The sequence below is a fragment of the Saccopteryx leptura genome, chromosome 2 (genome assembly GCF_036850995.1).
Source record: "Saccopteryx leptura isolate mSacLep1 chromosome 2, mSacLep1_pri_phased_curated, whole genome shotgun sequence".
Lineage (NCBI taxonomy): Eukaryota > Metazoa > Chordata > Mammalia > Chiroptera > Emballonuridae > Saccopteryx > Saccopteryx leptura.
The window spans coordinates 140,276,026-140,301,964 of record NC_089504.1 but is presented as its reverse complement, the minus strand read 5'-3'; the positions used below and the strand labels follow the sequence as shown (position 1 = coordinate 140,301,964).

Genomic DNA, 25,939 nt, shown 5'->3' with positions numbered 1-25,939 from the left:
AGCACTTAGTAACTGTTAGCTTTACCTCATTTTCTTTTGGGTATATTACTGTATGACACATAGCAACACAGAAGAGAGAGTACCTGTTCTTTGGACAGGTTTACAGTCAGCTTGGGGAGTCACAGAATCATGGGTTTGCAAGGTGCCGACTACAAAGCTGAATACTACCTAAACTGCAGAATGGGTGTAGAATGAAACTGGCCAGAGACTGTAGATGTGGAAATGCATATGCAGTTTCTCCGATACCCTCCTACGGCTCCCTCACACCAACACTCTGACATGTGGACTTCATGGGATTTGACAGATAGGAGGTAGTGTTTAACAACAAAGTTTTGGAAAGAAATCACATTCTAGAACATTCTTACATGTGATCAATAAAAGCTATGGGCTGACATTTAGCCTGCTCTTTCCTGTTGGACATGTGATAAAACAGGTATCAAAGTAGATGACAACACAGGCCAAAGGAGAGCAAGGATTTATTGCTGACAATAAAATAAGATGTGTTTAAAAGATGCCTTGCTGCAACTGTCAATGTTTGCTCCCTGACACATAGCATCTTAGTATTTTCAACCTTATGATAACCATCAGTGTTAATGCCTCATCAGCCAGGGACGTTAGTAACCAGGCATTCTTTTGCAAATTGTGAGATATTTCATCAAGTTTATTCTATAAAGTATAATATTTCAGACATCTTAAGGGAATTACCTGTTATCTTCGTGAAACTGTTATTTTTGTGAAAGAAGCAAAATAACGTTGATAATCCCTGGGAAATATTTCTGTTTATCAGATGGTAAAGCCATTCAAATATAAAAACTGTACTAATGAAGCCAAAAAACAAGAAAGCTTTCGACATTTGCTGTATATTTTATTTAGATTAATATTAAAGTCTAAATCCGTGTGATACTGTATGTAAAGCACTTATATTTCAATTCACTCATCCTTCCAACAATTCTGTAAAACCGGTGATATTATATCCTATTTCACAGGTGAAAAGATTGAAATTCAGAGAGACTTTAAATAGTTTGGCCTAAGTGTCACATCTAGGAGCTGGCAAGGTTGAGTTCCTAATCCAGGGGTCCCCAAACTATGGCCCATGGGCTGCATGCAGCCCCCTGAGGCCATTTATCCGCCCCGCTGCACTTCGGAAGGGGCACCTCTTTCATTGGTGGTCAGTGAGAGGAGCATAGTTCCCATTGAAATACTGGTCAGTTTGTTAATTTAAATTTACTTGTTCTTTATTTTAAATATTGTATTTGTTCCCGTTTTGTTTTTTTACTTTAAAATAAGATATGTGGACCTGTGGTGGCGCAGTGGATAAAGCGTCAACCTGGAAACACTGAGGTTGCCAGTTCAAAACCCTGGGCTTGCCTGGTCAAGGCACATATGGGAGTTGATGCTTCTTGCTCCTCCCCCTTTTCTCTCTCTCTCTCTCTCTTCCCTTTCTATAATGAATAAATCTTAAAAAAAATTAAAAAAAAAAAAAGTTTGTCCTAATCCATACACAGTATGTTTAGCTCTAAGATGCATGCTTCTAACAACTAGCCATATCATGGCACACTTCTTAAGTTCTTTCTTTTAGGCTGGAAAGGTAGGGCTCATTCCTATCCTTGTCCACATATTGGTGACTAAAGAGAAATTCCAAAACTGGGAGACACAGTTATAGACAATATTAATACTGTCACTAAGGGGACTACAAAATGCTTTTGTGTTTTTTTTTTCTGTCCCCAATTAGTGAGAGCTGTGAATAGAACAAATCAGATGAATGGTATAAATGTTATCTATTTGATGTTTAATTTCCAAGTATTGATTCTTATCTTTTTTTTCTGCTGCTGAGTTACCTAATGAAACTGTGGAAAATTAAGTAATGAGAAGACTATATCTAGAAATCAGCAGGCATGGTAAGATAAAAGCTAAATGCTGGAGAAAGGTAAGGGACTGGGCAAAATCTATGAAAAATAGATTAAAATTAATTGAATTTACTCTTTGACTTCATATTTGTTAGAGTTGAGAGTTGACTCCAAGCCTTATCATTTCAATCCAAGGCCTTCTTAATAATGAGGAAGTCACCATTTAGCATACTAGTTTTTTAATAAATTCCAGGGGTTCTTTTCAAATATGTTCAAATATGTTCATATGACAATTGTGTTCCTCAGAATGCCACTTAGATATTGAAATAATCACTTACTGAAAATGTCACTACAACACTCTATGTGAATTGTGCCCTGAATTTGTAAAAGTGTTTTGTACTTTGCTAATTAGCTGCTCTCTCTCTCTCTATATATGTAACAAATGTCATATTAATTTTATTAAAAACAATTGCAAATACCAGAGAGTATAAAAAACCAGATATGATTATAATTACCACAACTGGTTTAAACTAACACATTTCTCAGCCTGACTTAGCATAACAATGGTTTAAAAAACATTTTGAGAACTTTCTTACTGCCAACAGATCCTTATTATCGCATCGTCTCAGCGTGTATAACTCTGTGAGCATTCTTGCAAACCTTTTTTTTTTATTAGCTAAGTGCACTCCTGTAAAGGGTATCACATTATTTGTGGTTTTCTCTGTAATTAAAAGCTCAATCATTCTTCTTTGGTGTCTTCAATAAGTTTTTATGTTTCTCAGCTCTAAAGCAAAGACTACGAGAGAGCTAGTGGAGCAAAAGCAAGTGAGTGAGACTAAGGGCCATCTGAGAACTATACTGGACAATGACTTTATTTGCTCATCCCATTTAAATGACCTATTTTAAACATAGTTTTCTATCTTGATATTTCAATGTTCAAATTAATTGTGGAAGCGACAGTATTAGAAATTTGATTGCAATTGATTTTTATGCCAGTGATTTCATCCAAAGCCTCTTTGGAGGCATGGGGGGAGGGAGACATATGTTAAGTTGTTAGTGAATGTTTTTCTGAATTGGTAATTTAAATTACTAAATTTAAAAACTATTTTTAGAGAGAAGTTTGAAATATACTAGCTAAAAGATGATTGATTTTTCAACTCAAGATTTGTCTCATAATATAAAGTAAATGGCTCCAGGTTCCTTGCTTCACTTAAGTCATTTTGTCATTTTAATGACATTTATTTGACTTCTTGCTTCCTTATGGAACATGTCAGTAAAGCACAGTGGAAACCCTGAGGTTTCGTTCTGTTTCTGATACTGGCTCTGGGACCCTTTACAGTCCCTCCACTTCTCTGGGCGCTAGTGCCTATGAAAGTTTGAATCTCTGGTCTTAGGGGACCTGGGATGTTACTTGGAGCTTAGAAACAGAATCATGAAATAAATTATAAAAATGTTCTGATTTAAGGAAAATTTGTGATTGTCAATACACATTTGCAAACTTAGGCCCTAATTCTATTGTCTAAGTATTTTAAAGCAGGGGTCCCCAACCTTTTTTGGGCCACGGACCGGTGTAATGTCAGAAAATATTTTCACAGACCAGCCTTTAGGGTGGGATGGATAAATGTATCACGTGACCAAGACAAGCGTCATGAGTGAGTCTTAGACGGATGTAACAGGGAATATAGTCATTTTTTAAAAATAAAACGTCTTTCAGACTTAAATATAAATAAAACAAAAATAATGTAAGTTATTTATTCTTTCTCTGCGGACCGGTACCAAATGGCCCACGGACTGGTACCGGTCCGTGGCCTGGGGGTTGGGGACCACTGTTTTAAAGGATATTAAGGTAGGTTATTTCTTTTTTTTAAAAAGATGTTATTTATTGATTTTAGAGAGGGGGGGAGAGAAAGAGAGAGAAAGAGAAAGAAAGAGGGTGAGGGGGAGTGGGAAGCATCAACTAATAGTAGTTGCTTCTTGTAGGTGCCGTGACTGGGCAAGTCTGGGAAGTCTGGGGTTTTGAACTGGTGACCTCAGTGTTCCAGGCTGATGCTTTATCCACTGCACCACCACAGGTCAGGCAGGGTTGATTATTTCTAGTGCCACTTCAAAGCCCGCATTTCACTTATATTCTCCCAAAAGGATGTCAGAGATGTTCTGCTGTTATAGTTTCCCCCTGCAGGGGTCTCCAAACTTTTTACACAGGGGGCCAGTTCACTGTCCCTCAGACCATTGGAGGGCTGCCAAATACAGTGGTCCTCTCACTGACCACCAATGAAAGAGGTGCCCCTTCCAGAAATGCAGTAGGGGCTGGATAAATGGTCTCAGGGGGCCGCATTGCGGCCCGCGGGCCGTAGTTTGGGGACACCTGGATAGCTTGCTTTCTTCACCCTGAAAACAAATGTTTGGTATTACTAGAGATCTTGCCTTTCTTGCAATCTGATTTTGTAATATGTTAACTTTTTTTTTCACCATTTATGTGTCTATGGCCTAGATTTTATTATGGAGATGGCAAATGGGTTCAATCTTGTGTTAAGTAGCTAGTTGTTACTAACTGCTGGCTTCCTGAAGTGGTACCTGCAAGAATTCTTAGGGGACATTTGGCCTTGTGGGAAAGAGTATATGCTGACTTTTGAAATAAAGTAAACTATACTATGTGGCATTTATGCTGTTACTTTTAATTGTTATAATCTTAAACTTGTTCACAGGGACTGATGAGTCCATTCCTGCTGTTAACATTCTTATTCAGGAAGTTGTTTGTTTCCCCCAGACTATCACAATATTCCTGTGACTCCAGAAATTCACTTCTTTGGTCTGTTGTACAGTTAGCATCCTAAACAAAGGTAGAATTGTGTGAGTTTTCTTTTGCAGGAATTTTCAGTCTTTCCCCGTATCATGGGGTTCAGTAAAATGATGTCAGGGTCTTTCCTCCTCCTGCCCAGACAGCCCCCCCACCTCCTCGTGGACATGGACTCTGGACAGAGTCTTGTGTGGACTCTTGCTTTCCACTATTGTTGGTGCTTTCTTGAACTGAAATCAAGTGGTTTTTTTTTTTTTTGAGTTCTTTCATCATAATTCTTGTCTTTTCTTTTATTCTGTTTATAATTATTTAGGGTTTTACATGTCTGTCTTCCCTACCAACTCTAATAATGCATAGTTTATGACTGATTTTCACAAAACTTACCTGTGTGCTCTGCACATAGCAGATTTTCGATAAATGTTTGCTGAATGATGGATAGATGGGAAGGATGACTCTCAACACCCATGAACTTGTGTATGTTTATAACCTTAAAAATATTAGTTTATATACACAGAGCATTAAAATTACCTGTCCAATGCAATTTAAGAAAACAATTTTTTTTATCTTAGTTTACAAACTAAGATTTACTAAATTAGTTTATATAAGGTTTTATATGAACAAATGAGAAACAAGTAATTTCAAATTACCGATAGCTTTATATCCAAGCAGAGCGAAGGCAATTTTAGAAGTAGACACTTAGGACTTTCTTATTACTGACAGACACTTTGCTTATGTAATCTCAGATGAATAATAAGCAAAGGGAGAGAGAGAAGTAATAGAATTTGTATGTAGGATATCCTAAATAACATATGTAAATAGGGAATATAAGTGAATATATCTTTAACCAAATGAAGATTTTTGTCTTGGAGAAAAAATGTTTCTAATAAATTACTTGGTGAACTGAACTGATAAAGTACAACAGGATATGATGCTTTCACTTGGGAATAACCAAGGGAAGAGAGCTCTTTGGTGGCCTGGACTCAGATGCAGTAGGTATTTGTCCACTAACGGGCTTTCCCTCTGGATTTGTTTCACCAGTTTTAACTTCATGCCACAAAGTGGTAAAACAAAATTTGAGAAGAGCCTGAATTCAACTAAAAAAAAAGTGTTATGAATGGAAAGATGGAAGAAGCTTTCTGTAGGGAAAGGAAAAACAAACAAAAAACAACCCAGAACTTATTTTCATGTGCACAAGTAAAATAATGAGCATGTTTTTTTTAGTCAAGTCACTATCCATAACTCACATCATTTCTTACATTTGTCTGGTTATAAAAATTTGTTGGATTGCCTAAATAATTTCTTAAGTGCTTGTAACACAGCTGAAGTATTGAAGTGCTCGTTGGTTATATTTAACCCAAAATGTTGTCCTGCCTAATTACGTCAGATCTTTCTAGAGACAACTGACCTCAATAGTGGTTTTAACTAGGAAATTAGAAAAAAACCAAAATTATACAGCTACTTTGTTTCAATGAGGACAGTGGATGGATGAATTAGTTTATCACATGCTGCTGCTAATGATGTTTGATGGACATTTCCAGTACACATAGAATATGCTGTGATTTAAAAAAAATGAAATTATTATGTGGTTGTATCACTTTCATTTTAGGGGCATGGTCTGAGCCAACTATTCTGGATGAGGGTAGCCATCATCAGAATTGCTTCAGAGATTTTTTCAAATGATGTGTAGGCACTCCTGAAATCCCAGTTTGCTTCCTTACCAGGAAATAAGTAAGCCCTCCTCACCATTTTCTTCATGCCCTCAATACCCACGAAGGCTTTCTGCCAGTTGAGTCTCAAGCACTGATCTTCTTCCTCTTCTACTTCTACATGATCTCTTTAACATGGTTGACCACTCTGCTTCTGACTTGAGTCCAGGCCTGTCTGACTCCAACAGAGACCATGGTACAAGTTTATTGACCCTCACACCTCACATCTTGCTCCGGGCTACCTTCTTCTCCCTGCCGTGAATGCTATGCATTGGTCTAACAGAGGCCTGTTATAAAAGGGCAAATACCATCATACATGTAATCTCTTGTTAAAAAACCCTTTAATTGCCTCTAAGAAGTCTATGAGGATCTCCCAAATCTTGACCTCGTTTTTTACAAGCCTCATCTCAAAATATCCATGTCTCACCACCTTCTCTCTCTCTACTGTCTTCTCAAAGCTGTCTCCTAAACACTAAGCCATTTCAGACCACTTGCATTTCCTGAGATAATCATGATGCTTACACCTTGGTTCTTGTGGGGATAATTTTGCTTCATTCTGTTATCTTACCTTATAGACCCTACTGATAGTTCAAGAATGACTCCCACTGTGAAGAGTTTGCCTGATTCTTCGGATAGAATTGATTCTCTTTTTCTGTAATTTGTAATGAATTTATTATATATATTTTGCTCCACATATTTGTTTGCAAATCTGTCCCCATAATGCAATATAACTAGTCTAGGGCTAGAGCCCATGTGTTCATATCACAATCTTCAACACTAAGTCTTTTTTCTGTCACTTAGTGTCTCTTAGTATCCCTTAGTAGCTTAGTACTTGTTGAATAAACATTTAAGAGTATGAGACAGCCTGACCTGTGGTGGCGTGGTGGATAGAGCCCCGACCTGGAATGCTGAGGTCTCTGGTTCAAAACCCCGGGCTTGCCTGGTCAAGGCACATACCAGAAACAACTATGAGTTGATGCTTCCTGCTCCTCCCCCACTTTCTCTCTCTCTGTCTTTTCTCTCTAAAAATCAATAAATAAAATCTTTAAAAAAAAAAAAAAAAAAGAGTATGAGACAATTATTAAATTATAAGTTCCCATAGGACAGTAACTGTCTTATTCACCTTTGTTTCTGCTTTGTATCTATTTCAATGTTTTACATATAGAAAGTGCTTAACTATAGGTATTTATTATATATATAGTAGAAAAAAAGGAAAGTTGAGCATCTCAGAAAGTTGAACATGACATGACCAGAAGGCATAAATATAGGTAAAAGTGTAATATCAATGTACTTGATAAAGTTGTATAAAGGCAGAACGAAGGGGACATGGCTGAACAACTATGTGTGCTTATTTCTCTCTGTTATTTTTTAGGATTGATAGAATAATATGTATAGTTGGCTCATAGTTACTACTAGTTGAGTATTTTGAGTCAGGAACAAATTCCTGATCTAATCATGTGTGACAAGGATAACAGATGCATATTAGAAAGTTGTTTTCAGTCTATTTCAGCTGTTTGGTCATTTATGCATACAAACAAATTTTCTTTCCAGATTAATTCCTTCTGTTTAAGTTCCGTTTTTGAGTCAGCAAAGCTCATTGCTCTTAAAGACATTTGAATTGTTCAGTGGTTAGTGATCCAAAGAAACTACAGAAGATATTACTTAAAATATTGAGGTCAAAACAAAACCCTGCCGACCCTCGCCTTACCTTTATAGGCACATTATTTTCTCAGTGGCATAGCCTATGTAGTGATTGATGAATCTTAAAAGGATCTGACTCAGGACAACGTTGTATAGATAAAGATTTTCTTATTAAATACTGACCCTGTATATGCATGACTTTTTCCTGATATAGAAGCAGTATACTGCTCAACAACTAATAGAGAAACAGAAAGTTTATTCATATGACCAACATATTTTGGTGTTTGGAAGGCAGCAACATCTGAGCTGATGTTGGTCAGAGTAGTGTTAGCCTTCAGCTCTTTACTTTGGGGGAAGACCTATTACAGTCATCAGAGCTAGGTTTTTTGTTTTTTTTTCTTCATTTTTCTCAAGCTGGAAACGGGGAGAGACATTCAGACAGACTCCCGCATGCGCCCGACCGGGATCCACCCGGCACGCCCACAAGGGGCAACGCTCTGCCCACCAGGGGGCGATGCTCTGCCCATCCTGGGCGTCGCCATGTTGCGACCAGAGCCACTCTAGCGCCTGAGGCAGAGGCCACAGAGCCATCCCCAGCGCCCGGGCCATCTTTGCTCCAATGGAGCCTTGGCTGCGGGAGGGGAAGAGAGAGACAGAGAGGAAAGCGCGGCGGAGGGGTGGAGAAGCAAATGGGCGCTTCTCCTGTGTGCCCTGGCCGGGAATCGAACCCGGGTCCTCCGCACGCTAGGCCGACGCTCTACCGCTGAGCCAACCAGCCAGGGCCCAGAGCTAGGTTTTTGGACAAGTGATTGTCACCTAGAAATATCATGCATTGAGTCTGGGAGAAGTGATAAATCCTGACAGACTGCTAATCTGGTTAACTGTTTAAGATATGAGCAACCTCATGGCCCACCTTGCTGTTAGCAAATGAGCTGAAAAAGATGGGATTGAGGAAAATAATGACACATGATCTCAAGTGTTGTAATGTAACTAGTGTAATGGTATAATGTATTAGGGAGCAGATCACAAGTTTAGAGATAGAAAATCTGGATTTTGGAAAACAGTATGGTGTTTTCTCAAAAAATTAGAAATGGAACTGCTTTATGACTCAGCTGTCCCACTTCTAGGAATATATCCTAAGAATTCCAAAACACTCAGAAGAAGATAGGCACATCCATGTTCAATGCAATGTTGTTTGCAATAGCCAAGATCTGGAAACAGCCCAAGTGCCCATTAGTGAATGAGTGGATAAAAAAGCTGTGGTCCGTTTACACAATAGAATACTATATGGCTTTTTTTTTTTTTTTAAAAAAAAAAAACAACAACAGGAAAGCTTACCTTTTGCAAAAGTATGGATGGACCTAGAGATTTATTATGCTAAGCCAGGCAGAGAAAGACAAATACCATGATCTCACTTATATGTGGAATGTAATCAACACAATAAACTGAGGAACAAAATAGAAACAGAGGCAGGCTCACAAGGACCAGATGAATAGCCGTCAGGGGAATAGAGGGACGAGATCAAAGGTGAAGAGATTAACCAAAATCATATATACATAACACATATACAGACAACAGGGTAGAAGAACCAGAGGAAAGGAGGGTAGGCGGTAGGGGGAGGACGGGTAAAGGTGGGGAAGTGGAGGGAAAGAGACTGCATGCATTGCTTGGGGAATGGGGGCACCATGTGGTGTATAGAGGGTATTATATTGAGTGGGATACTTGAAACCATGTAAATGCAATAAATTAAAAATAAAAATTAACCAAAATCTCGATTTTCACTGCAGTTCCATATATATTCCAGTTGTGAGAATTCAACTAAAAGCGTTAATCTTTCTGTGCTTTGTTTTATAAATGTAGATAGAAATTCCTTCTCCTACAGTTGCTATGGGGATTGTATGATTGCAGTATCATTATACAGTGTTTAGTAAGTTCCTCTTATTTAGCAAGGAACTCCTTTTTTGTACTGGTATTCAACAGAAATAGTTGAAAAACAGTGGACCCGCACTGTGGAAATAGTGAAGGCTCTAAAAAAACTTAAAATTTTTATAAACGTGCTACTTGCTCATTGTAACAACACACAAAGAAACAAGCCAAACAACTGTTGGAGAGGACAAAGGAGAACATTCAAATCACCCCAGATTCAACCCAGTGATCGATCATACCAACCAGATATCACTCTGTACATTTATTTAGGCCTATGTAAAAAGTGTGTATCGTTTATATCCATTTTTTTTCTTTTTAAAAATTTTTATTTTATTTTTATTTATTCATTTTAGAGAGGAGAGGGAGAGACAGAGAGAGAGAAAGAGAGAGGGAAGGGGGGGAGGAGCTGGAAGCATCAACTCCCATATGTGCCTTGACCAGACAAGCCCAGGGTTTTGAACCGGCGACCTCAGCATTTCCAGGTCGACGCTTTATCCACTGCGCCACCACAGGTCAGGCTATATCCATTTTTTGATGCCTGCACAAGATGGACATAGCTTTCCTTTGGATATTCAACTCCAAATATTAATACTGTAAACTGGCTTCCTCTCTGCAAACCTGGTGCCCCTGTCCGGAAGGCAAGAACTCTAGGGCACCTCGCTGAGCCGATGATCTCAGCTGCCATTCTAGGAAACCCCTCGTCCTGCCTCTGCTGCTTCCGCAGAGCCTTCACTGCTGGAGGTAAAATGTCAGTGTTGAGTACCCTGGAAATTGTAGTGATGCCCCTTTGCTGCAAGGCCTGTTGACTGGTCTCTGTTGATTACAAGCGCTTTATGGTTCTGGTCTTGTTTAATTCTTCCCATTGGGTCAGTTATGTTCCTATTTTCATCATAAATTTCCCTCTTTCATGTCACCAGAACATACAGTATTTCCCCATGTATAGGACGCTTTCATGTATAAGATGCACCTTAAATTTGGGGCCCAAAATTTGGAAAAAGTAATGTATTACATAAAGTTACTGAACTCAAGTTTTATTCACCTGCAACAATAAGCACAAAAACAAGCGCAAAAAAAGCGGGAAGTGCAAGTAAAAATATCTATAACCACTGTATAAGATGCACCCAGGTTTTAGACCCCAAATTTTTCGAAAAGGGGTGCATCTTATACATGGGGGAATACGGTAGTTGTATCTGTTCAACTGCTGTTCCTAAAAGCACAGAGAAATGGAATTTGATTAAATTTGGAGAGCATGTTGCTTGGCTGTTTTGAGTCCCAGTTGGCAGAGTTTGGTGTTAGACTTGCTTTCATGATGACAAAGGATTTGGAAGCAAGGTTACAGTGAATGAGAGCTGCATAACCCTTACATACTTCAGCAGCTAAAGACAATAGATAATTACCAAAAAGTATGAATTGGGTAGGACAGTTATTAACTGTTGATACCCCCAAAATGATTGACTTTTATATATTCATCATGTCTCCAGTCACTTTACTGAATTATCTTTCTAATTTTGAAAGATTTTATTAGTTAATTCTCTTACTTTTTTTAGATACAAAATAAATCTTTTGCAAGTGATAATTTTTCTCTTTACAATAGTGTCATTTTTATATTTTATTCTCCAGTGCTTCCCAAGTGATGCTGAAGGATGATGTCATTTGCAATTCATTTTATTTTTGTTCTCCAACCTGGGCCGGTTCACCCCTCCTTAGGCAACCTGGTGGTCCCCGCCCCAGGGAGGTCACCATATTGATGCTGAACTTAGTGAAGACAACCAGTCCGCATAGCGCACTGCAGCCCAGACCTTCTGGGCTCAAGCGATCCTCCTGCCTCAGCCTCCCGAGTAGCTGGGACTATAGGTGTGCGCCACCAGGCCTGGCTATTTTTGTTCTCAGTAATATAGACACTCAATATAGCAAATACAAAAATCAAAATGTTAAATCAATTAAAAAGTTACAAAAATGAACAGTGACCATGTACTATTCTTGTGACTCTGGCTACTTTAACCTCTCTGAATTTTATTAGCTCATCTGGAAAATGGATTCTGATAATAATTGTCTAGGACAGGTTGGGAACCTATGGCTCGTGAGCCATATGTGGCTTTTTTGATGGCTGCATCTGGCTCACAGACAAATCTTTAATAAAAAATAATAATAACGTTAAAAATATAAAACATTCTCATATATTATAATCCGTTCATTTCCTACCGCTCATGTTCATGGTTGCGGGTGGCTGGAGCCAATCACAGCTGTCCTCCGGAGCAACACCAAATTTTTATTGGATAATGCGTAATGTACACAGGTCGTTGTATGGCTCTCATGGAATTACATTTTAAAATATGTGGTGGTCATGGTTCTCTCAGCCAAAAAGGTTCCCGACCCCTGGTAGGATCATGATGAGGGTTAAATGAAATGATTTATTTAAAGTGCTGAGCCCTGTGCCTTGTCTTGTCTCAGTAAATAAATAGTAAGTGCAGAATATGTGAAATAGGTTCCCATTGGGTATAGTGGGGCACAGAGGAGGCACTCATCAGTTCCACCTGCCCAGGGCACAGCAGTGGGGACAGGGTAAAAGAGGTCCACTTTCCCAGAAGGAATGGGGTTGGTGAGGGAATTTCAGGGAAAAATGCTGTAAAACATGAGTACTGAAATGGGAGGCAATATTAGTTTAAGTTAAGGAACTGCAAAAAGTGAAATGTCTAGAGCAGAGTCTATATGATAAGGAATCTGGATAGAGGTATAGCAGGAGATAAAACCAGGGAGAATGTGGAAGTATTTAGTACTGTATTCCAGAGTTTGGAGTTTCTGAAGGTAATGGGTTTTATACAAGGGAGCCATTTGGTCAGGTTTTATAAACTAGAGAACTTTTCTCTTGGAGGCATTTTGGTGAATGAACTTGGAAACAGGGCAGGAAGACAAGAGCTCTAAGGTCTAAGAAGTAGCGGGGACTCAGAATTAGAAGCCAAAATGGGGGGCACATTAGGGAAGAGAGAGAGTTGAAAAGGAGGATGACTTCGGGGTCTCCTTTGGAAGAGAGCTGGGTTGGACGGAGTTGCTGTAGTAGTTTCCTGTGGTGACTGTAAGAAATGATCACAAATCTGTTGGCTTAAAACAAAAGAACTTTATTTTTTCACAGTGTTGGAGACCAGAAGTCTGAAATCAGCATCAGTTGGCTGAAACCAGGGTGTTGGTAGGGCTGCTCTCTCCAGAAACTCTAGTGAAAAATCCATCATTCCTTGCTTTTTACAGCTTCTGGTGGTAGCTGCCATACCTTGGCTTGTGGCCGCATCTCTTCAGTCTTCAAGGATAGAGTCTAGAAATCTTGTTTCGCTCTGTTCCTGTTGTCTTTTCCTCTGATTGTCTCAAATCTCCCTCTGAATTCTTGTAAGGATATATACGATTGTATTTAATGTTCACTCAGATAATCCTGGATAATCTCATCTCTTATCTCAGGATCACAGTATTTAATTACATTTGCAAAAACTTTTTTTTTTTTTAAATCCAAGTAACGTCATATTAATAGGTTTCAAGGATTAGGCCCTGATATGTTTGGGGCATAGGGGTGGAGTATTATTCTGCCCTCCACAATTGCCATTTTACTGAAATATGAAGTAGAGGAACTACAACATGGGGGAAGATAGTGAGAATACTTTTTTATGTGTGTTTTATGTTTTTAAAAAGACCCTTATTCTGTTCTCAGTCTCTTTTTATCCTGCCCGATTTTGTTAACATAAATGTTATATTTCTCTTCTTCAGCCAAAATCAGGGACTGGTTCTGTACCTTTTTTAAACCTCACAATAGTTTAAACTAATGGGTTTTTCTATTTTCCTTAGCTCAGGCAAACCAGAGCTCTGACATGTCGGATTTTGGAAAAAAACAAACCCAAACCTGGGTTTCTTTTGAAGTAATTTTCAAGAATATCAGTTATAGGTGAATGCCTAAGGAGAATCAAAGTTTTCATTGTTAATTATATCCCTTTAAATTTTTCAGGGTATAAACCAAATTCGACCCATGTAAAGGTTTAAACTGTTATTTTTATCAGTGACCTTTTTAGCTCAATAGTACTAATTAATAAATACTTTAACCTATTTCAGCAAAAATTAAGAATATCTTAAAGGTTTATTTTATTTGTATGCTCAGGCTATGTGAGGAAGCTGTTGAGCTGAATTTTTAGTTTATTTGCACAACTTCAAGTCTATTCTTATTTTCTTGAAAGCCAAATAATCTTGTTAAATACTTTCCAATGGCCCTATCTTTCAGAATTATTTGGTATCTTAGATTCTGGCTGACTTTGACTTTTCAGTAAGCTTCAGTTTCAAAATACTTCTTATTTTCCCCTAAAGCTTTACTTTTTGCCCGTGTACAATCTGTTTCTCTTTATTCTAGAAAATGTAGTTTCAGGGAAAATACTTTTTCCTTAAATTTGTATGCTAAATTTTCAGAGATAATGTTTATTGAATGAATAAAATAAAGAATGAATAAATGAGGGGATTAAGTTCTGTATCCAAATCACTTCTTGATTTAATCAATTTCTTTTCTGTTGGTTAAAAAGAGATCTGATTTCATTGTCTTTATTTAAAATAAAGCCTGATAATAATTTTTTGTGTGTGTATATTTAAAAATGTATACAGACACAGACACCTCCCCCAATCTCATCCCCAAGAACACCCACATTCTAATCCATAAATTAGGGGTCATGATGGCCCAGTGACATGGGGCTTGTTTCTAATCCTCATAAAGCAATCACTCTCAAGTGTTTTCAGTTAATAGATTACTTATTAGGGCAATGGCCCTAAATGCTACCTTCCCTTTTTACACTTCTCCCAATAATGAAACATATCACCACATCTAAAGTGTAGATAATCGATGCTTGTGCTAAGGTACTGAAACCGTTTGTTTGTTTGTTCATTCATTCATTCAATTATTCATTTATTCGATGTTCCTTGAAACCTTGCTTATATGCGAGCCTGTTGCCAAGTGATACTGAGGTAAACACCTTGCAGGTAGTCAGTCAGTTGTTCTGAGACTACATTGAATAACATGTAAATAAAAGGCTGCTAATAATTTCCTAAATTTTGATTTAACTCAGAATCATTTTGCTTATTGATACAGAGCAGTTTTCAGGGAAGATTATTTGATGTAGATGTATGGTTTACTGTCCACGTGTGGAAAGTTTATGCTGAGCAATGTTTGTAAAATGATAAAATATATTTTGACTGTGTTTATAGACAGTGTTTTTGTTTTTGTGGAAAATTCAATAGAACAATTTTTTTTGGCTCTAATGATAAGTTATGCCTTTTTTTCTTCTTATAAATCAAACAGAACAGTTCCACCAAGGTACAGCAGTAGGCCCCTTTACATGTTGTCTAAGCTCTGCTGGCCACAGGTAGCAGTGCATTTTGGAACTCACTTCATACCTTTGATGTGAGGACGTATTCCCTAAAATAAGTATATTGTTGGTTTTGTTAAAATAGTACTCTAAAAGGTCACAAATGATAGAATTGCCTTCAAGAAGACACTATTAAGTTTAAGATTCAGAATATATGCCAAATATATTTTCTTTTCCAAATTGCATCTGTGTTAGGATAATGATATCCTTTTAAAGCATTTTTTTTTAAAAAAACTTTGTATTTACCACACTATCAAAGAACAATATTAGGTGATTTTATTTACTAAGTAGGAAAGAGTTAGCAGCAGGTCCACAACTTTAGTGTAACTCACAAATCACTTTTACCTTAAATCTTGTTGTTATGCTCAATTTACATAAGAATTAGTAGAAGTTTTAATTTATTAGCTTTTTACTAATAAAGCCTCATTATATATAAATATAATAGGAAGGGATGCTTGGACTAGATACCTTTTTAGGTTATTTTAATTATATAGACATACCTATAAATTGTTTTCTTATACTATATTTTAAAAAATGGTTGGAATATGAGTTAACCATTATCCCTAATATATTTTTTAGTAGTAGCTGAATCAGTTTGAGTTTGTTTTTAGGTTACTGTTTCTTCTTCCTGTAACCTGTAATAAACTGTTATTTTATATACCAGCCAACACTGCTGTTTACTTATTTCTTTGAGTTTTTCTTCGTAGTAAAATTGATGTTTCTTGAAATAAGGGACCACATTTTTAATATTTATTGTATTTTTAGAAGTGCTTAGATTTTAGGCCTAGAGTATTTGCTCAAAAAATACTTGCAGAATTGCAATGAAGTTTAAAGAGAATTGCTATTTTCCAGATAGAGGAAGACAAACCAGAAATGCCATTTAAAGAAGCAAACTGGCTTGGAATGCTAATTGAGAATGAAAACCAGAAGTGTCAAGCAAACTGTAATATTTCTTGTTGGCCATTAGGCAGGCACAGTTCTGTGCTAATAATTACCTGAGAAACTATTTTAAAATTGAAAAGTGACTTCCCCATAAAAATCGGAGCAGGCAGGGTTATCTGATGAGCTAACTGACTATGGTCATCAAGGTTGGATAACTCCACGCATCAGTCTTTGTCATAAGGGACGAATATTAATGAGGATTGAATTGTCAAGGTGGGGCATCGGGCAAGTCTTTCTCCTGGATGGTCCTAGAAAGATGTTACTAAATTCTTGCTTATCTACTCCTATTTCAGGCTTCATACAGAATAATGCCTTTTCCATTAACGCAGTATTTCTTTTTTAAAAAATTTTTTGTTTATTATTATTAATTTTAATGGGGTGACATTGATAAATCAGGGTACATATGTTCAGAGAAAACATCTCCAGGTTATTTTGACATTAGATTATGCTGCATACCCTTCACCCAAAGTCAAATGGTCTTCCGTCACCTTCAATCTAGTTTTCTTTGTGCCCCTCCCCTTCCCTAACCACCTTCCCCTGCACCGCCCGCCCCCCGTAACCACCACCCTCTTGTCCATGTTTCTGAGTCTCATTTTTATGTCCCACCTATGTATGGAATCATATAGTTCTTAGTTTTTTCTGATTTACTTATTTCACTCAGTATAATGTTATCGGGGTCCATCCATGTTGTTGTAAGTGATCTGATGTCATCATTTCTTATGGCTGAGTAGTATTCCATAGTATATATGTACCAAAGCTTTTTAATCCACTTGTCCACTGACGGACACTTAGGCTGTTTCCAGATCTTTGCTATTGTGAACAATGCTGCCATAAATATGGGGGTGCCTTTCTCCTTTTGAAAAAGTGCTATGATGTTCTTGGGGTATATTCCTAACAGTGGTATAGCTGGGTCAAAAGGCAGTTCGATTTTTAATTTTTTGAGGAATCTCCATACTGTTTTCCACAGTGGCTGCACCAGTCTGCATTCCCAGCAGCAGTGCAGGAGGGTTCCCTTTTCTCCACATCCTCACCAGCACTTATTCTGTGTTGTTTTGTTGATGAGCGCCATTCTGACTGGTGTGAGGTGATATCTCATTGTGGTTTTAATTTGCATTTCTCTAATGATTAGTGATGTTGAGCATTTTTTCATATGCCTATTGGCCATCTGTATGTCCTCTTTGGAGAAGTGTCTATTCATTTCTTTTGCCCATTTTTTGATTGGATTGTTTGACTTCCCGGTGTTCAGTTTTACAAATTCTTTATAAATTTTGATTATTAACCCCTTATCAGAGTTTCTTGACTGAGACATTAGGGTTTTCTATATACAATATATATCATCTGCAATTAATGATATTTTTACTTCTTTTCCAATTTGGATGCCTTCTATTTCTTCTTCTTGTCTGATTGCTTTGGCTAGGACTTCCTGAACTTCGTTGAATAAGAGTGGTGAAAGGGGGCACCTCTGCCTTGTTCCTGATCTTAAGGGGATTGCTTTTAATTTTTGTCCATTGAGTATGATGTTGGCTGTGGGTTTGTCATAGATGGCCTTTATCATGTTGAGCTATGTTCTCTGTATTCCCACTTTGCTGATAGTTTTGATCATGAATGGGTGCTGGATTTTATCAAAGACTTTTTCTGCATCTATTGAAATTATCATGTAGTTTTTCTTCTTCCTTTTGTTTATGTGATGAATCACATTGATTGATTTGCAAATATTGTACCAGCCTTGCCTCCCCAGAATAAATCCCACTTTATCATGATGTATGATTTTTTTCATATATTGCTGGATCTGGTTTGCTAATATTTTGTTGAGGATTTTAGCATCTAAATTCATCAGAGATATTGGCCTATAATTCTCTTTCTTTGTACTGTCTTTGCCTGGTTTCGGAATCAGAATTATGCTCGCTTCATAAAAGGAGCTTTGAAGTCTTTCTTCCTCTTGAATTTTTTGAAATAGCTTGAGAAGGATAGTAGTTAGTTCTTTGAATATTTGGTAGAATTCACTTGTGAAGCCATCAGGCCCAGGACTTTTCTTTGTTGGGAGTTTTATGATAACTGTTTTGATCTCATTTGTTGTAATCGGTCTGTTCAGGTTTTCTGATTCTTCCAGTTTAATTTTTGGAAGATTACATGTTTCAAGAAATTTGTCCATTTCATCTAGGTTGTCTAATTTTTTGGCATACAGTTTTTCATAGTATTTTCTTACAATATTTTGTATTTCTGTTGTGTCAGTTGTTATTTTCTCCACTCTCATTTCTAATTTTATTTATTTGAGTCCTCTCTCCTTTTTTTCTTGATGAGTCTGGTTAAAGGTTCATCTGGCTTGTTTATCTTTTCACAGAACCAGCTCCTGGTTTCGTTAATCCTCTGTGTTGTTAATCCTCTATGTCATTTATTTCCGCTCTGATCTTTATTATTTCCTTCCTTCTACTACCTCTGGGCTTTACTTGCTGTTCTGTTTCTAGTTCTTTTAGATGCAGGGTCAAATTGTTTATTTGAGCTTTTTCTAGCTTCTTAATATATGCCTATAATGCTATATGAACTTCCCTCTCAGGACTGCTTGTGCTGTGTCCCATAAATTTTGAATTGATGTATGCTCATTATCATTCGTTTCTAGGAATTTTTTTATTTGTTCTTTGATCACATTGTTAACCCATTCGTTATTTAATAACATGCTATTTAGTTTCCAAGTGTTTGAGTATTTTTCAGTTTTTCTGTAGTGGTTGATTTCTAGTTTCATGCCATTGTGATCAGAGAAAATGCTTGATATGATCTCAATCTTCTTAAATTTGTTGAGACCGCTTTTGTGCCCTAACATGTGGTCTATCCTAGAGAATGTACCATGAGCACTTGAAAAGAATGTATATTCTGCTGCTTTAGGGTGCAAGGTTCTGAAGATATCTATTAAATCAAGTTGATCTAGTGTATTCTTTAAGTCTGCTGTTTCTTTGTTAATTTTCTTTCTTGAAGACCTATCCATTGATGTTAGTGGGGTATTGAAATCCCCTACTATTATAGTATTCTGTTGATCTCGCCCTTTATATCCATCCACGTCTGGTTTATATATTTAGATGCTCCTATATTTGGTGTGTAGATATTTATAATGGTTATATCTTCCTGTTGGATTGCTTCCTTTATTATTATATAGTGATCTTATTTATCTCTTACTATATCCTTTGTTTTAAAGTCCATTTTGTCTGATATAAGTATTGCTACCCCAGCTTTTTTTTTATTTCCATTTGCATGAAATTTTTTTCCATCCTTTTACCTACAGTCTATGTGCATCTTTTGTTTTCAGGTGTGTCTCCTGTAGACAGCATATGTATGATTCCTGTTTTCTTATCTATGCAGCTACCCTATGTCTTTTGATTGGATCATTTAACCATTTACATTTAACGTTATTATTGATATGTAGTTGTTTATTGCCACTTTATTCTTTAAGGCTGTATATTCCTTTTTTTGCTATATTCTTTTTCCCCTTTGATCTGTTTACAACAGGCCCCATAGCATTTCTTGCAGCATTGGTTTGGTTGTAGTGAATTCCTTGGGTTTTTTTTTATTTGTCTGGGAAGCTTTTTATTTATCCTTCAATTTTAAACCATAGTGTGGCTGGATAAAATAGTCTGGGTTGTAGGCTCTTATTCTGCATTATTTTGAATATTTCTTGCCATTCTGTTCTAGCCTCAATTGTTTATTTTGAGAAATCAGATGTTGTCCTTATGGGGGCTCCTTTGTAGGTGATAGCCTTTTTTTCTGTAGCAGCTTTTAATATTTTCTCTTTATCACTTAGCTTTAGTATTTTAGTTATGTTGTGTCTTGGTGTAGATTTCTTTGGGTTTCTCTTTAATGGAGGTCTCTGTGCTTCCTGAACTTGTGAGATGTTTTCCTGTATTAATTTAGGGAAGTTTTCAGCTATGATATATTTGAACAAAGTCTCTCTCCCTTGTTCTTTCTCTTCTTCTTCAGGAACCCCTATGATGCAGATGTTATTTCTCTTTATGTTGTCACAGAGCTCTCTTATAGTTTCCTTAGACATTTTGAGTCTCTTTTCTTTTTCTGCTCTGCTTCCATGCCTTCCTTTATCTTGTCCTCTAACTCGCTGATTCGATCCTCAGCTTCATCCATCCTGCTTTTAATTCCTTCCATTGTGGTCTTCATTTCTGATATTGTATTTGTCATTTCTGACTGGTTCTTTTTTATTATTTCAATGTCCTTTTTTATATTTGCTATGTCTTTATTTAGGTGTTGTAATGACCATCTATTGTTGTTCTAAGATCTTTGAGCATCCTAACAATTGTTATTTTAAACTTTGCATCTGGTAGCTTGGTTATATCTTACTCATTCAGGTCCTTTTCTGGGGATTTCTCTTGATTCCTTTGTGTTGCATTTCTCTGCCTTCCTATTTTGTCCGTGTATGAGATGGTTTTGGCCACTGGAGTCCACTGGGTGTGTCCTCTGTATTCCCTCGGTGTGGTCTGTCTGCAGGCTCGCCACCCCCTCTGCCGCTGCTGCCTAGGGCATTCAGGTATGGGTGTTGACCACTGGGGCTGTCTCAGGGGTTTCTGCCTCTCTTCCACAGGAGGGGCTGTGATCACGTGCCTGGTTCTACAAGCCTCCGTGGCCTCGGCCTTTGCCCCACCCCTGTGGGTGAGGTTATGCATGACGCCGGGCTGCAAGCCTGGGCACCACAGGTAGGTGTGAGCACCTTTGCTCAGCTGTGGGACTCTGCCTGTTTCTGGGCTTTCGCCCTGCCCATGGGGGAGGAGCCTGCTCACTGGTCAGCTTTCACCCCACCCTTGTGGGAGGAGCTGGCTTGGGTGTCAGGCTAGAAGCCTCGGTTCTGCGGGCCTGTGAGGCAGCGGTACTGTGTGCTCTTGCTCAGCAGCGGGTCTCCGCCCCTTCCTGGGCTCCTGCCCTTCTTCTGCAGGCGGGATTGCAGGCAGCCCCGCAGCTGGGCCTGACCACTTTCGCGTGTCTCCTCCACCCCTGCCAGGCAAGACTGAGCTCATACCCGGGCCTCAGTTGTGGCCGGCGGGCTTCTGCCTGTGTGGACAGAACCGTGCTTCCATTTCCCACTGCTGGCTGCCCTCTGGCGATCCCTCAGCCATGTGGGTGGGGGCGCTGCAGCTCAGACCCTAACACTCCATATTGTAGTCCCGAAAGCTCCCTCCTTCTAAGTGACTCTGCTCTGATTGCAGGGGTGGGCGGGGGGGATAGCATGTTTAGGTGGTGTCCTTCTTTCTTTGTTGGTATTACTGTTTCCAGGGGAAATATTCGCTTCAGATTTGGGGAGTGACTCAGCCCAGGGATTAAGGTGACTGTCCCTCAAAGTGTTTCGCCCTGTGCCTCCTAGATTACACTTTCTTCCTGCTGCTCTGGTCCTCTCCTCTCTCCCCGTCCCCTGGAGCCCTGGGTGAGTGGTTGTGAGAAAGGTTTTTTGTGTGGTCCCTTTAAGGAGAATCCTGGGTCTGAGAAATCAGTCTCTTTTTTACAAACAGTATCCTGACTTGTTTCACAGCTAAATACTGTCCATACACCTCTTCTAGCCTCTGGGGCTGCAGGCTGGGGCTTTGTTCCTTGGGCTCAGGACCCTCCCCTCTCTGCTAAACTCACTTCCCGCCTCGTGAGTTCCTCCGGGCTGCTGTTCACTGTTCACTCTGGGGAGCTGGGCAGCCCTTTCCGCGTTTTCGCTTTTCCTACCAGTCTCAGTGTGGCTTCTTCATTGTTCCTTGGTTAAAGAGTCCTCTTAGTTTAGTCCAAAGTTGGTTTTTCCAGATGTTGGTTCTTAAAATTAAGCTGCAATCCACTTTGGTTCTGGGAGGTGGAAGTTGGTATATCTGCCTACTCCATTGCCATCTTGCCACTCCCAACCCAGTATTTCTGGATGCAGGGTAAAGTTTAATTGATTGTGCCTTAGCTTTTTGTTTATGGTATTTCAGTTGTACTCATGTAAGACCACAGTCCAGGCATTGTAAGTGGAATCTGAGGTGGTGACTAGGACTACTCAGGCATTCACTGATTGTGATTTTGATTAGGTTATTTTTCAGGTAAAATTTCTAATTCATACACTGTATTTTTCCATAATTTCTTTCCAGAAATTTGTTCTCTTTCTTGTTTTGACTGCATCAAGATTTCTAGACTAGAAAAACATATTCAGGACTTTTTACCTAATGAAGTTGGACATCATGTTGTAAAACTATAGGCATAAAGTTATAGGCATCCTAGTTCAAGTAGATGACATCCCAATGGATAGGAGGATTAGCCTTCCTTTGTAAAAGGTGGTGTGTGTGGGTGTGTATGTGTGTGTGTGCATGCACACATGCTGTTTTTTAAAGTGCCTCATGTGGAAAGCAAAAAAAAAAAAAATTTTTCTTTTAAGTATAGTTATGCTTGGCTTCCTACTCTGGTTCTTTCTCTTCATTCTGTAGGCATCATCTCTCTTCATATCAGTCCATGAACTAGAATTTATTTTATTTTATACTCTAATGGCTCAAGCAAAAGTGATAATTTTGAGGCCTTGTACATTTCCAAAATTTGCAGGAAAATAAGTTACTTCTTCTGGACATCTCCAGACTGTGTGGTATTTTGTGAAGAACAGGAAAATCTGGTTCCGGAGGAATGGCTGCATTGGTAAGGTGACCAACTTTTTTACAATGAAAAGGAGGACAAAAATAAATTTAAGAAAACAAAATCCTAAATAAAAGAAACATTTTATTGCAACAATAATACACTATAATATAATAAATGCATAATAAAAACATTTGTAATATTTTATATTGCAATTATGCTTACATGCCTATTAATTTTTAATAATAATTGCAAGAAAAAAGGACTCATTTAGATATAAATACGTCACATCACACGCAATGGATTGACTCTCTGCATCGATTAAATATGGACATATACAGATTAGTCTTCCAATATCGAAAAGGAGGACATGTTGGAGAACACTTTTCGAGGGAGGATGGAACTTACAAAAGAAGTACTGTCTTCCCTAAAGAAGGACAATTGGGGCCCTGGCTGGTTGGCTCAGTGGTAGAGCATTGGCCTGGCGTGCAGGAGTCCCGGGTTCGATTCCCGGCCAGGGCACACAGGAGAAGCGCCCATCTGCTTCTCCTTCCTCTCTGTCTCTCTCTTCCCCTCCCGCAGCCGACGCGCCATTGGAGCAAAGATGGCCCGGGCGCTGGGGATGGCTCTGTGGCCTCTGCCTCAGGCGCTGGAATGGCTCTGGATGCAACGGAGCGACGCCCCAGAGGGGCAGAACATCGCCCCCTGGTGGGCATGCCGGGTGGATCCCGGTCGGGCACATGCGGGAGTCTGTCTGACTGCCTCCCCATTTCCAGCTTCGGAAAAATGAGGAAAAAAAAAAGAAGGACGATTGGTCAGTCACCTTAGCATTGGATGGTTGTCTACTGGGCTGTGTGTTCTTACTCATGTACTCAGTGACCATGAGCCTCAGTTTACTTTCTGGTTTTTTCTTTTTCTTTTTTTTTTTTTTTTTTAATAAAATGGTCTTCACAGTAATACCTATATAACATTTTACTTAGTGTGAATGGGCTTTGTTTCTTCTAAATTGGGAAGGTAAAAATCTTGCATTCTTTTCATAAATCTAAACTAGATGATGTATATGGATATTCACTAGCATTTTGCAGAGTATATATCATTTAAAAAAAGTTGCCTTTCCCAAACTTTTGAAATCATATATGTTTGGGTAAGGAGTCTTTGGGAATTGAATCTAGTCAAACATGATCTATTCTACTTCATTCATATGACCAAAGCATAGATGAAATTTATCATCAGGCAACAATGAGACAGTTAAATTATAAATGTCAGAGACCAAGTTATGAAGAATTTATGGTGTTTTATTTCTCATCACATAAATGATCTAAAATTTTTGTTGTTTTGCTTTTGACTTCATTATGTGTTATTGATCATAATGGCTGGAAGAAACAATGTGACTTGTGAAATCTATGATTAAGAATATTTATCCTTTTTGTTGATGGAAACCCATTATTTTATATTTGTGGTTAAAATCAAATTATTATCTTTTAACTGTGTGTATAAGATAGTTTTTGAGTCCCAGTCACACTGTAAAATGTTTCACTGTCATCTCCCCTTGATAGTTCTGAACTGTGAAAGAAAGTTGAATTATATACTTTTTGGACACTTAATTAGCAAAACCTGGAAATATAGGAAGGGTTGGAGAGTTCCTCCATAAGTGAAGAACTACTTTTTGTAAACATATTTGAGAAATTACAAATATCACAGTGATTTCTCAAACATTTTAATTTACTGTTTACCAACCATTGCTGGAGTCGAAGTGTTTGATTAGGGTACAGAAAGATTAATTTGATTTCTGAATCCTGTCCTTTGAACCTGGTTAATTCCAAATAAAAATATGTCTGTAATGTTCTCTTCTTTCTAGGAATATTTCAAACATAATATTAGTAGTAGTAGTATTTTGGTATGTGCTACATTGTGCTGTTGACTATTGAAAAAATTTTTTCTCAGTATACAATGATTCCATGGAAGTGAGAAGTGGGGAGGCAGAGAGACAGACTCCCACTTGCACCCAACTGGGATCCACCAGGCATGCCCACTGGGGGGCGATGCTCTGCCCATCTGGGGCGTGGCTCTGTTGCGACAGAGCCATTCTAGTGCCTGAAGCGGAGGCCATGGAGCCGTCCTCAGTGCCCCTGCTGACTTTGCTCCAGTGGAGCCTTGACTGCAGAAGGGGAAGAGAGAGACAGAGAGAAAGAAAAAGGGGGAAGGGTGGAGAAGCAGATGGGTGCTTCTCCTGTGTACCCTGGCCGGGAATTGAACCTGGAATTTTCACACGCCAGGCCTACACTCTACTACTGAGTTAGCCGGCTAGGGCGGAAGTGGTAACTTTTGAGAACCTGAACTAAGAAAGGATACCGGATTGATATGAAAAAGAAGGCCTTTCAGATACCAAGGGCAGCACAGGTAAATGCACATGAATAGCAAATAGTGCTATTGTCAGAAAAAGATTAACATGGGATTCTTATAAGTATCAAATATAGTAATATAATTCAGCTAGTATAAATTATTACCAATTAATAGAAAATGAATATGGAGCACAACTTTAACTTTTGGAACCTTCACATCATCATTTTGGATAGCGAATTTTTCAGACAAGGTTATAGCTTCAAATGTTCACTTTTTTTTTTTTTTTTAATTTTTCTGAAGCTGGAAACAGGGAGAGACAGTCAGACAGACTCCCGCATGCGCCCGACCGGGATCCACCCGGCACGCCCACCAGGGGCGACGCTCTGCCCACCAGGGGCGACGCTCTGCCCACCAGGGAGCAATGCTCTGCCCATCCTGGGCGTCACCATATTGCGACCAGAGCCACTCTAGCGCCTGAGGCTGAGGCCACAGAGCCATCCCCAGCGCCCGGGCCATCTTTGCTCCAATGGAGCCTCGGCTGCGGGAGGGGAAGAGAGAGACAGAGAGGAAAGCGCGGCGGAGGGGTGGAGAAGCAAATGGGCGCTTCTCCTGTGTGCCCTGGCCGGGAATCGAACCCGGGTCCTCCGCACGCTAGGCCGACGCTCTACTGCTGAGCCAACCGGCCAGGGCAAAATATTCACTTTTTAGAAAGAATTAATTAGATAGATAACTTTTTTTTTCTCTAACAATTGACTGCCTTATTGCTCAGAGCATAGTGAACTTTTT

At 38.7% G+C, this 25,939-nt stretch overlaps 1 protein-coding gene across 1 annotated transcript in view; it reads left to right on the top strand.

The window, feature by feature from the left end:
* CPNE8 (copine 8) overlaps positions 1-25,939 on the top strand; it is a 212,978-nt gene that overhangs the window by 11,138 nt on the left and 175,901 nt on the right. The window lies entirely within an intron of this gene.